At 25.1% G+C, this 15,750-nt stretch overlaps 1 long non-coding RNA gene across 1 annotated transcript in view; it reads right to left on the reverse strand.

Annotated features, from left to right (window-relative positions):
- Positions 1-7,668, reverse strand: part of LOC122512708 — a 155,726-nt gene extending 148,058 nt beyond the window's left edge. The window contains exon 1 of the long non-coding RNA XR_006302657.1: positions 7,220-7,668. This is a non-coding gene — a long non-coding RNA (uncharacterized LOC122512708). The remainder of the gene's footprint in view (positions 1-7,219) is intronic.
- Between the last annotated feature and the right edge of the window lie 8,082 nt (positions 7,669-15,750).

Below are 15,750 nucleotides of genomic sequence, written 5' to 3' on the forward strand. Positions count from 1 at the left end.
TGTTTTAAAGAATTTAATTATAATTTTTAAGAATGTTTTCTGTTTATTAAAAATTTTTTTTAAAGTGACCTGATGATTTAGTAAATTTTTACTAATTTTTACTAATTTGAATTAGTGACTGACTTTTTGCTTTTGAATTAGTAAATTTTACTACTAAATAGTAATTCTTTACTATTTTATTGGTAAAATTTACTAATTAAAAAACAAAACGTTAGTCACTAATTCAAATTAGTAAACATTTTTATTAATTTAAATTTAGGGAGTATAATATATTGTATTATAATAATAATATTATAATAATTATAATATTATAATAATTATAATATTATAAAAATTATAATATTATAAAAATTATAATATTATAATATTTATAATAATTATAATGATTAGAATTCGTATACAGTATCCACAATATATTGCAAAAGAGTCCTTAAGAATCCTCGCAAAATTTCATCTCGCTAAGAAAAGGAGAAAGGTGGTACCAATCTTTCTTTCTCTCTCTCTTTCGCTCCAGATAATAGAAATTTCTAATACGTCTATCCTCGTCTAGAATTTCGGACATGCGTCCCTGAAAATTGGCATCGCAAGCGCGTGGCGCGAAAAGATCCTGACGCTATTAGGCGAACAGGCAGTGTTAGTTGGTGGCACAGGACTAAACCAGGTTGCGAAGGAAGGAGAGACATAGGGAGGAGAGAGAAATATTCTGCTCGATATCCTATGCGCGAAACAAGGATGCTAAACATCAAGAGGACTTTATATATCTATATAGTCACATACACACATACATAAATATATGCGTGTGTATTTCTGCGAAACTAACCGGTTACCTTCCGAAAGACGCGAATATACTCGAATCAGGACACACTTTCCAAGAAATTATAATTTATAATTTTCTGAATCTATTATACACGCTCGAGTAGGTTCGACAAATGCGAAAAATGAATTTTTGCTTCTTTTGCCAAAAATTTATTATTGTTACCACTGCCAGTAATAGTAGTATCATTATTACTGCTACTATTATTTGATTTTATTAGTTGACATTAACTTTCAGGCCTTAGCGCACCTTTACTATTTTTAATAATTATTTAGAAACAAAAAATAGAATATCATTACTATTTGATATTTTAAAAAAAAGACAACTGCTGCCTAGTTATACCAGTAATATTTATTTTTTATTTTTACCACTAATTCAGCTTTGAAATGTAAATAAAATGTCTTCCTTTACCTAATTTAGTTAGTCAAGGTTGGACCCCTTCGACTATAAATTTGACCACAGTTTATAAATAATATGTCATATATTATTTTATATATTATTATATAAAAAATAATATATAACATAATTTATAATAATATTTAAATATATAAATAAACATTTTACGTTTAACTGATCAGCTTCGATTTTCAGAAAGGGGCCAACCCTGACTACAAGGTCCAAGTGCTTACGGTAAGTGACAAGTAGACTAGAATTATTAATAAAAAGGCTTGCTTAAACTGAACGTAACAATTTTTTCTTCTACAAACAGTTGGGCTCAAACCAGTGAAAGTATTTAAAATAATATTTAAAAAAATTCAATTAAACATTTCAAAAAAATTAATTTCAATATTCAATTGTTTTTTAAAATTCACGCTATATTGCTTTGAATATTCAATTATTATTTAAAATTTTAACTGAAATTCATTTTTATGAAATGAAAATCAATTTTTATTAGAAAATTCTACTAGAATTCAATTATTTAAATAATTTATTTATAAAAATTTATAAAAAATAAATAATTTATTGAATATTTGAATGTTTCTTAAAATTCAATTCCCATATCAACTTTTTAAATAATTGAATTCTTTTGACGAATTTTAATAAAATTTTTAAGAATAATTACATTTTTCGAGAAATTTGATTAAAATTGTATTAAAAATAATTGAAATTCTGCGATGAGTTTTACTATTTGTAAAAATAATTGAATTCCTAAGAAGAATATTTATTACTTTTGAACAATATTTAATTTTAGCGAAGAATATTAATATTCTTAAATAATTGAATTTCTCCAATAATTTGTAACTTTTTAAAAATTAACTTTTTTTCGTATTTAGAATTTAAAAAATTTAAAAAACATAAACTCTACAGAATTTCTGAAAATTCAAGCTGTAATGCTTTTAATATTCAATTATTATCTAAAATTTTAATACTAAAATTTATTTTTAAAGCAGTTTTTATTAGAAAACTCTAGGAGAATTCAATTATTTTTTAATACAAAAATAAATAATTTCTTTAATAATTTCGAATGTTTCTTAAAATTGAATTCACATAAAGATTTGTATCAACAAATTTTTAAATAATTGGATTTCTTTCGGTGGATTTTAATAACATTTTAAATTCTATTAAAATTGATAAAATTCAATTAATTTTAAAATTTTAATCAAATTCTTCGAAACAATTCAATATTGTTTTAATCTCAAATTTTAACTAAAATTGATTTTTAAATTATTATTTATGAGAAAATTCTACTAAAATTTAATTATTTAAATACAAAAATAACAATTTATTGAATAATTCCATGTTTCTTCAAATTGAATTCTCATAAAGAATTTTATCTATAAATTTTTAAATAACTTAATTCTTTTGACGATAATTTTAATAAAGTTTTTATGTATTTTTTCGAGAAATTCGAATAAAATTGTATTAAAATAAAAATAATTGAAATTCTGCAATGAGTTTTATTATTTATGAAAATAATTGAAAGAAATTGATTATTTACGAAAATATTAGAATCCCTCTGAAAATTTTATTTTTTATGAAAATAATTGAATCATTACGAAGAAATTAAAAAAAAAATTGTAAATAATGAAATTCCTGTGAAATTTTTATTATTTTTTGAAAATAATTGAAAGTTTGTGTAGAATTTTATTAAATTTTTTTTCTAAATCATTGAATTCTGTTGGAAAATTTTATTAAAATAATAGATATTAAAAAATTATTAAATTGAAGAAAATTTTTGAAAATAATTAAAATTTTACCAAGAATTTTATTAAATAATTTTAGAAAATAATTAAATTTCGGAGAATTTAATTATTTTTAGAGATAATTGAAATTTTGAGGAGAATTTAAAAAAAATTTTGAAGATAATTGAATTCATGCGAAGAATTTTATTATTTTTGAAAATAATTGAATTTTTGCAATCATGTGTAATTTTTCTAAAATTCTCTAAATTATATCGTATATAATTTACGAACTTTATTTCCATTTTGAATTATATTACGGACTTTTAGTTAACGTTTTTAGAAACATTAACTTAATTAGATATCATATGCGTAGACGGTACTTATAGTTAGGGTTGGACACTTTTTAGTCAAGGTTGGACCCCCCCTGCAACAAAGTTTATAAACATATAAATATTTTAACCGAAAATCAGCTTCGATTTTCAGGGTCCAACCTTGACTACATTTTTTTATAAACTTGCGGTTTTAAAAATCTAAAGAAACAAGATTCTCTCACATACCGCCCAAATACAAAATTGATTTTTATTAATTAATAACAGTTATTAATTACATATTTTAAGAACCGTAACAATGATCTATGGGACACTGAGAAAAATATCAAAATTCGGGAATGGACCTTGATTATTAGAATAAGAAAACTTTCTCCCCATATGTATAATGTACGGATTTGAAGCAAAAGATAGAGATTGAGAGGAAGGAGGGAGACTGAATGAAATGGTGATAATGAGATGGAACCAGAAAGTGGGGGATTTTCAGACTGGTCTAGAGAGAGAGATAGAGAGTAAGAGAGAGAGAGAACTGACGTCATTGACCTCATCGAATTACTATACTGAACGTGTAGAGGAGGTTGGTGCACCAGGTTCGAGCTTAGGCGTTTAAATGACTTAGCACACAATTTGCCCATTAACGCAGGCAGCCTCTGCCAGTAATGGAAGCCATTGTTCAACCTATCTTGTCAGTAATACACAGTACTCTCAACTTGCACACACACACATATATCTCCATGTAAATACACGTGTGCATGTTTATTCACATATACATTTATAATACATGTATGAATCCACATATGCACATGTAGTACATGTATATTCACGTATACACATATGAAAAGTATATTTTCACATATACACATATGTATTCACATATGCACATATAATACGTATATTTTCACATATCAACCTGTATTTTCACATATACAGATATAAAATATATATTCTCACATACACACATATGTATTCACATATGCACATATATAATATATATATTTTCACATATACAGATATAAATTCACATATACACATATAATACGTATATTTTAACATATGCACATGTATATTCACATAAACACATATAATACATATACATTCACATATACACATATAATACATATACATTCACATATACACATATATATATTCACATATCAACCAGTATTTACACATATACAGATATGAATTCACATGCACACATAATACTTATATATTTACATATGCACATATATATTCAAATATACAGATATACATTCACATTTACACATATATATATTAACATTTACACATGCACATATACAGATCATCACATCACATATATACATTTATTCACATGTACACATATAAAGCTCAAAACTGCATGTATATTATAAAGCACCCAACGATATGTATTGTATATGTGCTCACACTAACAAAGAGATTGTACAACATGTAACTATCTATAGTTGACGTATATACTTGCTCGCAGAGAGACAGGGAGTCTCTGTCTCTCTCTCTCCCTCGCGCGATATATATCGAGCATCAGCCTACATTGTGCGTCAAGATGAGATCCTATTAGGATTACGTTAATTAATCTAATAAGTCGTCGGCGTCGTTGGTTGGATTATCACAAAAGTTCTCCAGTTAGGGGACACGTTTAGTTTTTTTCTCTCATATTCCCTGCGCGGTGTTAAAGAAGGAGAAAAAATTTTTTTAGGTTCCCCGAAAACTTCTTTGAGAAATGGACATTTTTTTCTTACTTTTATATGTTGATTAGCATAATCCTCCTTTTCTTCCTTCTTCTATACTCAATACTGTAAGGGGTCGTCCATAAACTACGTTACCAATTTTTCATACTTTTTAGACTGCCTCCCACCCCCTCGTTACCATTGCGTTACATGTAAAAATAAAAAATTTTAGACCCCCTTCCCCCCCCCTAAATTGGTAACGTAGTTTATGTATGGCCCCTAATTCCCTTTGTGCAATTATAGTTAAAAATTTTGAAGTAATTTTTAGGGTATTTTGCTTTTTCTAGGGAATTTCTGCTACTCTAAATGCGATAGCATCTAAATTTACAGCAACATTAACAACATTACTGCAATTCTTAGAATATTGTGGCAATGTGGTTAAGGCTGATGCAAGTTTAGTCGATGTTGGGAATGCCCAAATTAATAGAGGGGTTTAATTTTATTAAGATAAACATGTTGTACTTTTGCAAAAAAAATTTATGCAGCTATGCAACAGTTCTAATCAAATAGAAATGCAGTTTAAAATATTTATGTTTAGCTGACAGATCAGAGGAAGTATATCTATATACTATTATCCTTTATTTTTATTAAATAATCCGCTTTAAGTCACTATTACTTTCAATAATGATTAATCGTAGGTCTGTTCATCCTAGTGATTCGTATTGATTTCGAAGTGATTTACTTGTGACCTAAGTCTTTAGTAACCTAAGTCTTAAGTGACCTTAGTCTCAAGTGTCTTAAGTCTTAAGTGACCTAAGTGACTTAGAAATCATCCTAATTCTCTCTAGAGTCAAAATGGGTCATTTAGGAATCATTGCATCATAATTCCCCCTAGAGTCAAAATCAGTCACATGGGAATCATTACGAATCAGTAGAGTGAATAGCCACTCGTGACTATTACCATAATGTAATTATGCAAATATAAGTGGCTTTCAGTCTTCTTGAATTACAACATTAATATCTGGTTCATCAAACGGTTTTATTGGAAGGTCAGTAAGGAGATCCAGCTTCAAAATAATATCACAAGCAGTTGATTTCCTGCCTTGGTACTAAAATTAATAAAAAAGTCTTGCTTAAACTGAACGTAACAATTTTTATTTCAACAAATATTAATGATCAAAAAAATATAACAAAATCATCAGCAGTTGACTTTCTGTTTTAGTTCCAGAATTTATTAAAGCAGTCGCTTAAACTGAACGCTTTAATTCGGTAAATAGTAATCATTCGAAATCACAAAAAGGTCACCAGCTTTTTTCTTGACTAAACATTCTTTTCTGCTTTCCTACTAGAATTAATCTAAATGGTTGCTTAAACTGACCGTAACAATTTTTATTTCTACAAATACTGATGGCAAAGTACGAGCAGATAACTTTAAGCTTCAGGTCAAAAATAAAGGTTATTGCATTAACTGAACGTAACAATTTTTATTTATACAAAAACTGAGGGCAAACAACAAGCAGATAACTTTATGGTTTAGTTCCAGAATAAAAGTTATCGCTTAAACTGAACATAACAGTTTTTAATTTTACAACTACTGACAGAAAACAACAAGCAGATAACTTTTTAGTATAGTTTTAAAATTAATCACAACAGTCGCTTAAATTTAACCTAACGACTTTTATTTCCGCAAATATTGATCACCAGAAATTATTAGAAAATCACCAACAGTTGATTTCCTGCATTGGTACTAAAATTAATTAAAAAAGGTTTGCTTAAACTGAACGTAACATTTTTTCTTTCTACAAGTATTGATGACAAAAAACAAGTAGAATTTTAAGTAAATAATTATATATAATTCATCATAAGTTCTAGGTAACATTTTTTTAGAAAGATCCTAATTAGATGCTTAACATAATAAAACTTTCTTGCAGTTATTTTTAACTTTGACATGTGACAGCAATTTTTTTATAAAAGGGCCAATCATGTATGAAATAAATACAGAACTAAATTGTTCACTGACAAGAAGTAGTTAAATCGAGAAGTTTTTTAGGATTATATTTTAACTTCCCAATGATAAACCCAACATAAATTTTGTTTCCTTATTTCAAGAAAGGCCCAAAAATGTTTGTTTATGTTAAACAACGTCATCTTGTTTTCGTATTTTGAAAAAATTGAAAAAAATCGTTGCCATTAAAAAAGTGTTGCAGAGATTAAAAAACTTATTCGAAAACCCAAAAATTTCTAAAAAAGTTAGTCATAAAAATATCTTATTCCTTAAAAAATACTCACTCTATTATCCGAAAGATGATTTTCCTTCGCCCGAATCACGTGCTTGACAGAAATTTAAACCCAAGTGATCACGCGTGATTCACTGCCACGTGGTTTTCAATTCGCTGACTCGATTCAAATCCTGTTTTTTTCTTTAAGAAATTTAAAAAAATTCTGTTTGAGAAATAAACACACTATTCAAATCAAAATAACTTTTCAAAATATATTTTCGAAGCACTTTTTCAAAAAAACACAATTTTCAAAGTGGGAGCATTTGCAGAAAATTTTTTACCCTTTCGAGAAATTTAAAACCGGATTTTAAAAATTATTTTTTTCTTTATAGAAATTGCGGGGAAAATTTAAGAGATAACACGTTATTATTTTCACACAAAATCGCGAGAGAATAATGTTAATCTTTTATTATTTTAATAATAATAATTACGAGGTACCTGCCGAGGTAACAAACGCGACGCTCGCTAGCGGTAGACTGGAGAGTCGCAAACTTGGTGAGTATGCGCTTCGCAAAAGGGTTGTCCTATATCGTGAATTACCTCTCTCTCTCTCTCATCCCTTTTTCTCTTCAATATGAGGGTAGATTTGCGCAGCGAAAATTCCTCCACTCATTCGTAAAAGCAAAAAAAAAAAAAATTTACCATATATAATTATGATGAATTTCGTGAAACACAATTTTTAAAAAAGAAGAAACGCCTTTTCAAATATTTTTACAAGAAAATTTCTTTTCCATTTAACATTGATTTTTTTCATGAAAAAAAAAACTAAATTTCATAAAGAAACTGAATTTAAAAAATTTAATTTTTAAATTTACTGCTTGGCGGAAAAGACTAAAAAAAAGTTTTATTACAAATTTCTTAGATTTGAATGTCTGGGAGAATAATTTTAATTAAAAAATTAGGAAATTAATATTTTTTTGTTTATTTAAATTAAAAAGTATCTTTGGAGAGAATTTTATTTCGAATAATATTAAGAAATGGAAATTAGAACATCTTTAAAAGGCAATCGAGTGCCATCTCTTGCGACAATTACGAAGCATTTTGAAGAACATTCTTTACCCAAAGAAATTCGATTCTTGTCTTTATTTATTAAATTAAAATATATGCAAATTTAGTCTTTTAATAAAAAATTTTAATTATTTTAATTCTTACATAAGATGAAAAAGTAAACAAATAAATATTAAATAACAAAATAAATAAAGGAACAAATAAATAAGTGTGTAAATAAAATAAGTTTTTATTTTATTTTTTTATTTATTATTATAAATAATAATAAATTAAATAAATAAGTAAAAAAGTAATAAATAAGTAAATTAATAAAAAAGTAAATATGCAATCAAATATGTAAGTTAATACTTTATTTTTAAGGAAGCAATAACTGCACAATTAAACAAAAAATACATAAATAATTACTGTTAAAAATTAAATAAAAAAAACATTAAATACTAACTTAAAAAAATTAAAGAACAGAACATTTTTAAATAATTAAGAAAACATTTGAAAATAAACTAATATTCTGAATAAGAAAATTTTTTCAACTATTTTCCTTTTTGAAATTTGTTTTCTAATTATAAAAATACAAAAAAGAAATGAAAATCAAAATCAATTATAAAACTTGATGAAAATTCTAGAAATTACAATTTAAGGCATCGAATCAAGGAGAATAAAATTCAATTATCCTGCATTACTCTTGAAATCATGTGCAATTCAGTCTACAACAATTAATCCAAAATGCAGTGCAATCTATTAGATTAAAATTCAATTAGACTGAAACTTCCAAGGAAAATTAATTCAATTACTTACACGATACTCATGTAATGATTCAAATCACAATTTAATAAAATTCCCAATTTATCTAATGTTATATTCGCAATAATTAAATTTCAAGTAAAAAAGAAAACAATTTTATATTAACTATTTCATCATTTTCTATACCACACTTTAAAGTTTAAAATTAAATTTACTATTTGAAATAAAATTTAGTGCAAAATAAAGAATTTTTCTTCGAAATAAAATTTAGTTAAAAATAAAGAAATTAAGTCTTTTCCAAAATGAAATTTAATTAAAAATAAGGAAATTAATATTAAAAAGGAATTGTAATTTAAAATAATAAAATTAATTTTTCTTCAAAATATAGAATTTAATTAAAATTAAGAAATTTATTATTGAAAATAAATTTTAATTTAAAATGAAAAATTTAATTTTTCTTTAAAATAAAATTTCAATTAAAAAGTAAAGAAATTTATTATTCAAAATGAATTTTAACTTAAAATATGAAAATTAGTTATTTACTATGAAATTTAAATAAAACCAAATAAATAAACAAACAATTGCCGTCTGCGTATGGAAATAAATAAATAATAAATTATATAAATGAAAAAACGTAAATAAAAATCAATTAAAAATATACAATCAAAAACATAAAATACAACCAAAAAAGTTTCAATTATTTTAATTTTTCCAAGACCGTAAGCTGTTGAAAACAAGAAAATAAAACATATTTGGATTAATTTAAAATTAATTACTTTACAATAAATTTCAATAATATAAATATTAATAAAAAATAAATAAAAATGAGTAAATACAATGAGAATAGAATAGAATGAGAATAAAAATAATAACAGAAAAAAATAGTAGATAGTAGAAAATATTAAAATAAATATTTAAGCAGAAAATTCTCTGCAAGTGATTTTTGGATGAAATTTGTTAAAATAATATCACATTTAGTTTAAGCATTTTTTAAATTGGGAATGAAAATAATTCTTAATTTTAAATTAAACTAAATATTGTGACGCTCAATTTAAGAAAAACTTTTGATTAATTCTGCAACCAAAGTGGAAAGTCGTCTGTTTACAAATTGCGATTGGTATTATTTGTGAATATAGAAATTGTTACGTTCAGTTTAAACAAGAAATTTTTATTAATTTTAGTATCAAATCAGGAAATTAATTGCTTTTGATGTTATTTTTAAGCTAGATCTTTTGTGATTAACTGTTGGAGATCTTTTGATGATTTCTGCTGATCGTTATTGAAGAAGTAAAAATTGTTACGTGCAGTAACAATACGTCCAGTGTTAGGTTAGGAGAAAAACACATTATATACACTTTCTTTAATTTAATCAATAACCTTTTAGATTAATGTTAGAAAAAGCAAAAGATCAACTGTTGGAGATCTTTTGATGATTTCTACTGATCGTTATTTGTAAAACTAAAAATTGTTACATCCAAGTAACAATGCGTCCAGTGTTAGGTTAGGAGAAAAACACATTATACACACTTTCTTTAATTTAAGCAATAACCATTTAGATTAATTTTAAAACCAAAGCAGAAGATCAACTGTTGGAGATCTTTTGATGATTTCTGCTGATCGTTATTTGTGGAAGTAAAAATTGTTACGTTTAGTTTAATTAGCAAAGTTTTATTAATTTCCGTGGCAATGCAGAAAAACAACTGCTGATGACATTCTGGTAATTTCTGTTAATCAGAAGTTGTAGAAATAAAAATTGTTACGTTCAGTTTAAGCAAGACTTTGTCTAAAGACTGGATCCAAAATAATCTGCAACCTCTGAAAGAAAAGAATTAAAAAATGTAATTTAAAAAATCATTACAAGGCACTTACCCTTTCTGAATCTTAGGACTGACTGAAGAACAATGCGTGGCGCTGTGGACGAAGAGTAAACCTGGAAAATGAAGAACCAATCACTGTCCACTTCCCCCTCTCTTCCTTTGGCGGCCGCTTCCGAAAAACTGATAATATTAATTTTTCTCTGCAATTAGCTTTTGCAAACGCTATTCTGTAAAATCCGGTAATTCATGTGAAAAATTTCAAAGAAAAAATTAAATAAACTCATTTAAAAAATTATAAAATGCATTTTTATGAACAGATTTAAAAGCGGATTCTGTTTCTTAGTTGTTAAAAATCGCAACTGCATGCAACTGATAATTTCTGTTTGATACGACAATGCAGCTTGAGGAGTGAATAATTTTTTTCTTGGATGTAAATTATGAGAGCAAAGCGAAAAATTAGTCATTTTAATTTAAATTGAAATATAATCTGTTACGTTCCGTTCAAGCGACTATTTTCTAAATTCTGACAGAAAAACTCAAAATTAATAATTTTAAACTATACCTAACAGTAAAATAATATAACTAACATATAAATATGTAAATATATAACTTTATAAATATGCAAATAAAAAAATCTTCCTAGTTGTTAAATATATAAATACTTAATATTTGTTATTATATTGTAAATAGTTTACTGCTGCGTTCTCTTATTTTAAATGAGTAAAGACTATCTATGAGCTTAGCGGAAATTTTCTACACAAATAATATAATAGTAAAAATTGAAATAAATAATATTAACAAAAAATATAATCAGAAAATGTAAACTTTACAAAACCTTAATTAGCTACATAAAAAATGTCTCCTTCCATTTGCGAAAGCAAACAGATTCTACATTAAAAACTGTTTAAAATTTTATTAAAAAGTTAAAATTAAAGTTACATTAAAAAAAATAATTGGAAATTAATTTCGCAATAATGAGAAATGAGTGTTTTTCTTTTTTAAAAAATTTAAATTAAAAACCAACTCTAATGAAAAATAATTAAAATTAAAAGAGAAATATTAAAATAACATTAAAAATGAAATGAATAGTCGGAGAGAAAAATAATTAGAGATAATAACATGCTACTTCTCGGGTAAGGATTTATAAATATATACATATATATGTTCATATGGTAAAAGAAGATGCATCCAACTAACTCGCGTGGGATCCGGAATAAGAGGTAAAAAGACAGGCAAAGAAGGGAGGTGATTACTGACGTCATACAGGTGTATTAATAGGCCGCGGGGTGCAGGGGGCAAACTGGGGGAGAGAGTGGGGTGGAGGGAGAGAGAGGCTACTTTACAGGTGAACCGGGTCTCCAATCGTGACTAACTTTCAGACCAGTCTCGCAATTTGCTCCACCTCGCAGGAGTTGGCGGAGGCGTGGTAGTCTTATGCGCACGCGTTGCACATCCTCCACCGTCTTGCCTGTACTGAACGGAAAAAAAACCCCCCTTTACCCCCCTTTTTACGCAGCAGCAGTAAGTAAAAAATTGTCATTTCCCCCCTTCTAAACTTAAAAACAAAAAATATACTCGCATAAGTCACATATAAAAATTTCTAACTATTCTTCTGCTTTTCTTTTATTTTCAAATTTTTTTCCGAGTTATTTAAATACATATTTCTACATATTAATAGCAACCATTTTTTATAAGCAATTTATGAGCATTTTAAAACAATTCATAAACATTCTTACAATTTATTTTTAACAGAAAATATTCACTTTTAAAAAAATTATTACTTTTTTTCTTTGATAGCAGTAAATAATAATTTATATTCGCTTTTTATAGATTTGTGAATAACAAAAATATATTATTTTTAGTTGAAATAGTCGTTTAAACTAGACGTACCAATTATTAGTACAAGATATAAATATTAAAAAATTTTAATAAATATTTGTTAATTTTAGTAAAAAATTTTAAATTAAAAATAAATTTTTATATTTTTTGTAATTCAATTAAAAAAGTCTTGTTTAAACTGGACGTAACAATTTCTATCATTAAGTTTATAAATATGAAAAAACTTTTATAAAAACAATTGTTGATTTTAGAGGCTAATTTCAGTACCTATTGTTTTTATAACATTTAATTTTTAAATATCTTAATTGTAAATATTTTCTAAATAAATTTTTTAAAATATTTTTTATATTAGTAGAAAAATAATTTATTGTATTTTTTACTTTTTCATTTTGTTATCAAAACAATAAAAATTTGCTAAAAAAAATTTAATATCAATTTTATAAAAGTTACTGTTAAAACTGGAATTAACAATTACTGTGTCATTAAGTTTATAAATATCTAAAAAAAATTTAAATAATAGTTGATTTTAGAGGCAAATTACATTTGATTTCATTATTATGAATTTTTCAATATATTTTTCGTATTTAATAGCAAAATAATTTATTATATTTTATACTTTTTCTTTGTGACATCAGTACATATTATAAATATGCTTCAAAATTAAATATCAATTTTTAAAAAATATTGTTTAAAATGGACGTAACAGTAAATTTAAATATCAAAATACTTTTATAAAAATTTTAGCAGCAAACGATATTAAAAAATAATTATAACGTTCATCATTATTTTGTTGCTGCTGTCGAAAAATAATAAAGGTATTTATAAAAATATGAATCAGTTTGTAATAAAAAAAAATCCTTTAAATTGGACGTAAAAATAATTGTCTTTAAAGTTTAATGTTAAAAACAGTTTTAATAATAAATTTGATTTTTAAAAGGAAATTGCAATTGCAAAAGAATTTCTTTTATTTTTCTCTTTACAATATCATTCAATAATAATTCATAAATTGAAAACAGTTTGTTTATTATTTTATAATAAAAATACTTGTTTAAACTGGACGTAACAATTATTTTTCTTTAATAAGTACTTAAAAAATTCTTTAAATAAACATTTATTACTTTTTATAGCAAATTTCAATTTAATTAATTGTCAAGTAATGAAATTTTATTTCATTTACTTTCCTTCAGTTATTTATTACATAGTTATCATAATTATTTTATATCATAAAATTATTTTAATAACAGTAGATATTATTTTATTATTTAATAATAATAAGTAATAAAAATGTTTGTATTTAAATTTGTGAAATATTACCAATAATTATTTTTTTACTTAAAAAATGAATTGAAAATATCTTTACATAAATAAAATAATTGAAAATATTTTAAAAAATAAAACAAACATTATATTTAATAGTGATTGTTAAGTAAAATAAGTTTTGTAAAATAAAACAAGCTTTACAAAATAAAAAAAGAATAACATTGAAATTAAATATTATTAATAAATAGAATAATTGTTAATCAAATAAAACCATTTCTTTTATAAAATAAAATTTATTTTTTATAAACATTCCAGTAGAACTCAAACAGTAATTGTTACGTCAAGTTTAAACAAGAAATTATTTTATAAAATGAAACAAAAGAATAAAAAAGCAAGTTTAATATGAATAATATATTAATTAATTGTTAATAAACTGAAACTATTTCTCTTGTAAAGTAGAAATTATTTTTCAGATAATAGTTCCAGTAAAACTTATCACTATAATTGTTACGTCCAGTTTAAACAAACCTTTTTTATTTGCACAAAAAAATACATTAGTGTGAATATTATATTTGGTATCAATTTTTTTTAAATAGATTTGCATTTTATTGTATAAAAATTCCACCTTTTATTTATCAAAAATATTTTCGAAGTGTTCAGTTATAATTATTTATTTAAAAATAAATTTTCCATTCTATCCGCAACTATAAAAAGAAACTTTCAATATGACCTGTTTTCTAAAACCAATTTTTTTTCTAATAAAAATGTTTCACTGTGTTTACAATGTGAAGTCATATTCGCAATTATTCTTTCCAACATGTCTTTGATAACGTAAGTGCTACTAGGTACATGAGGACAGCAAGGTTTCCGCGATGAGTGGGTGTGGGGGAATTAATTAGCCAGGAAGCCTCGCGGAGCTCTTTGATGTTCCACTGGCTTCCGGTCACTCATGTAAGTTGCAAGCTAATCGACTTTGCTCGTTCACAACTTTGTATCGATGTTACCAACACAGTGGACATACAAGAGAAAAGCTATCTTTCATATATATTTATTTATTTGAGCGAGAAAAAAAATTTAGCCCACAAAATTTTTTATTTTCAATATATTGCAAAGTAATATTTTTGGGATCCTACAATTTTTCGTTTAGATGATAAAAAGTTGAGATAAGTGATTTTTTTTCAACATAAAAATTTAAAAAGTCAACGATTGTATTGTTTTCAAAGTACCATTCGAAATTGAGTGAAAATAATTGTGGAGCTAAAATAGAGAGCAAAGATAATTTTCATAATATACATACAGAAACTAACAGGATATTTGGTCATTAAAAATAATACCCCGGTTGGAAAATCAGGTAAAGTTTTTTTTTCCTCAAAAGCGAAGTGGATAATTGTCCCTCGACAATTGTTGTTCCAGTTTTATTCTTATGTAAATCTTGACCAAAGCCATTTTACCATATAAGCGTCTCGGAATATTTGCCCAGATAATTATTTCGTTGGATTTCTACGTGTTATTTTGCGCCCCATAGTCTTTCCGGTTTCTCGTTATAATCGCCATTGTTCTTTTTCCCTATACTCGGCTTAATTCTCTTTTCGTGAGCCATTTAAGCGTATACCATGAGAGAAAGAGAGGGCTTAAACCGAAAAGAGCAGAAAAAAAATTATTATAAATTATTCACTCCTCATTGTTCAAAAAAGGATTAGTATATTAAACTCGAGTGTTATATTTAATAAAAAATAAGATGATTTTATTTTCATTTCAGTGGGAAATATTTCTAAATTTAGAGAAATAGTTTCATAGACTGGAAAGTTAGTTTTAAAGTTAGTTTTGTTTTGGGGAAAAAGATTTTTTTTTATTTATACTTTTCGCGAACATGAGC

Source organism: Leptopilina heterotoma, unplaced genomic scaffold (genome assembly GCF_015476425.1).
Source record: "Leptopilina heterotoma isolate Lh14 unplaced genomic scaffold, ASM1547642v1 Lhet_123, whole genome shotgun sequence".
Taxonomy (NCBI): domain Eukaryota; kingdom Metazoa; phylum Arthropoda; class Insecta; order Hymenoptera; family Figitidae; genus Leptopilina; species Leptopilina heterotoma.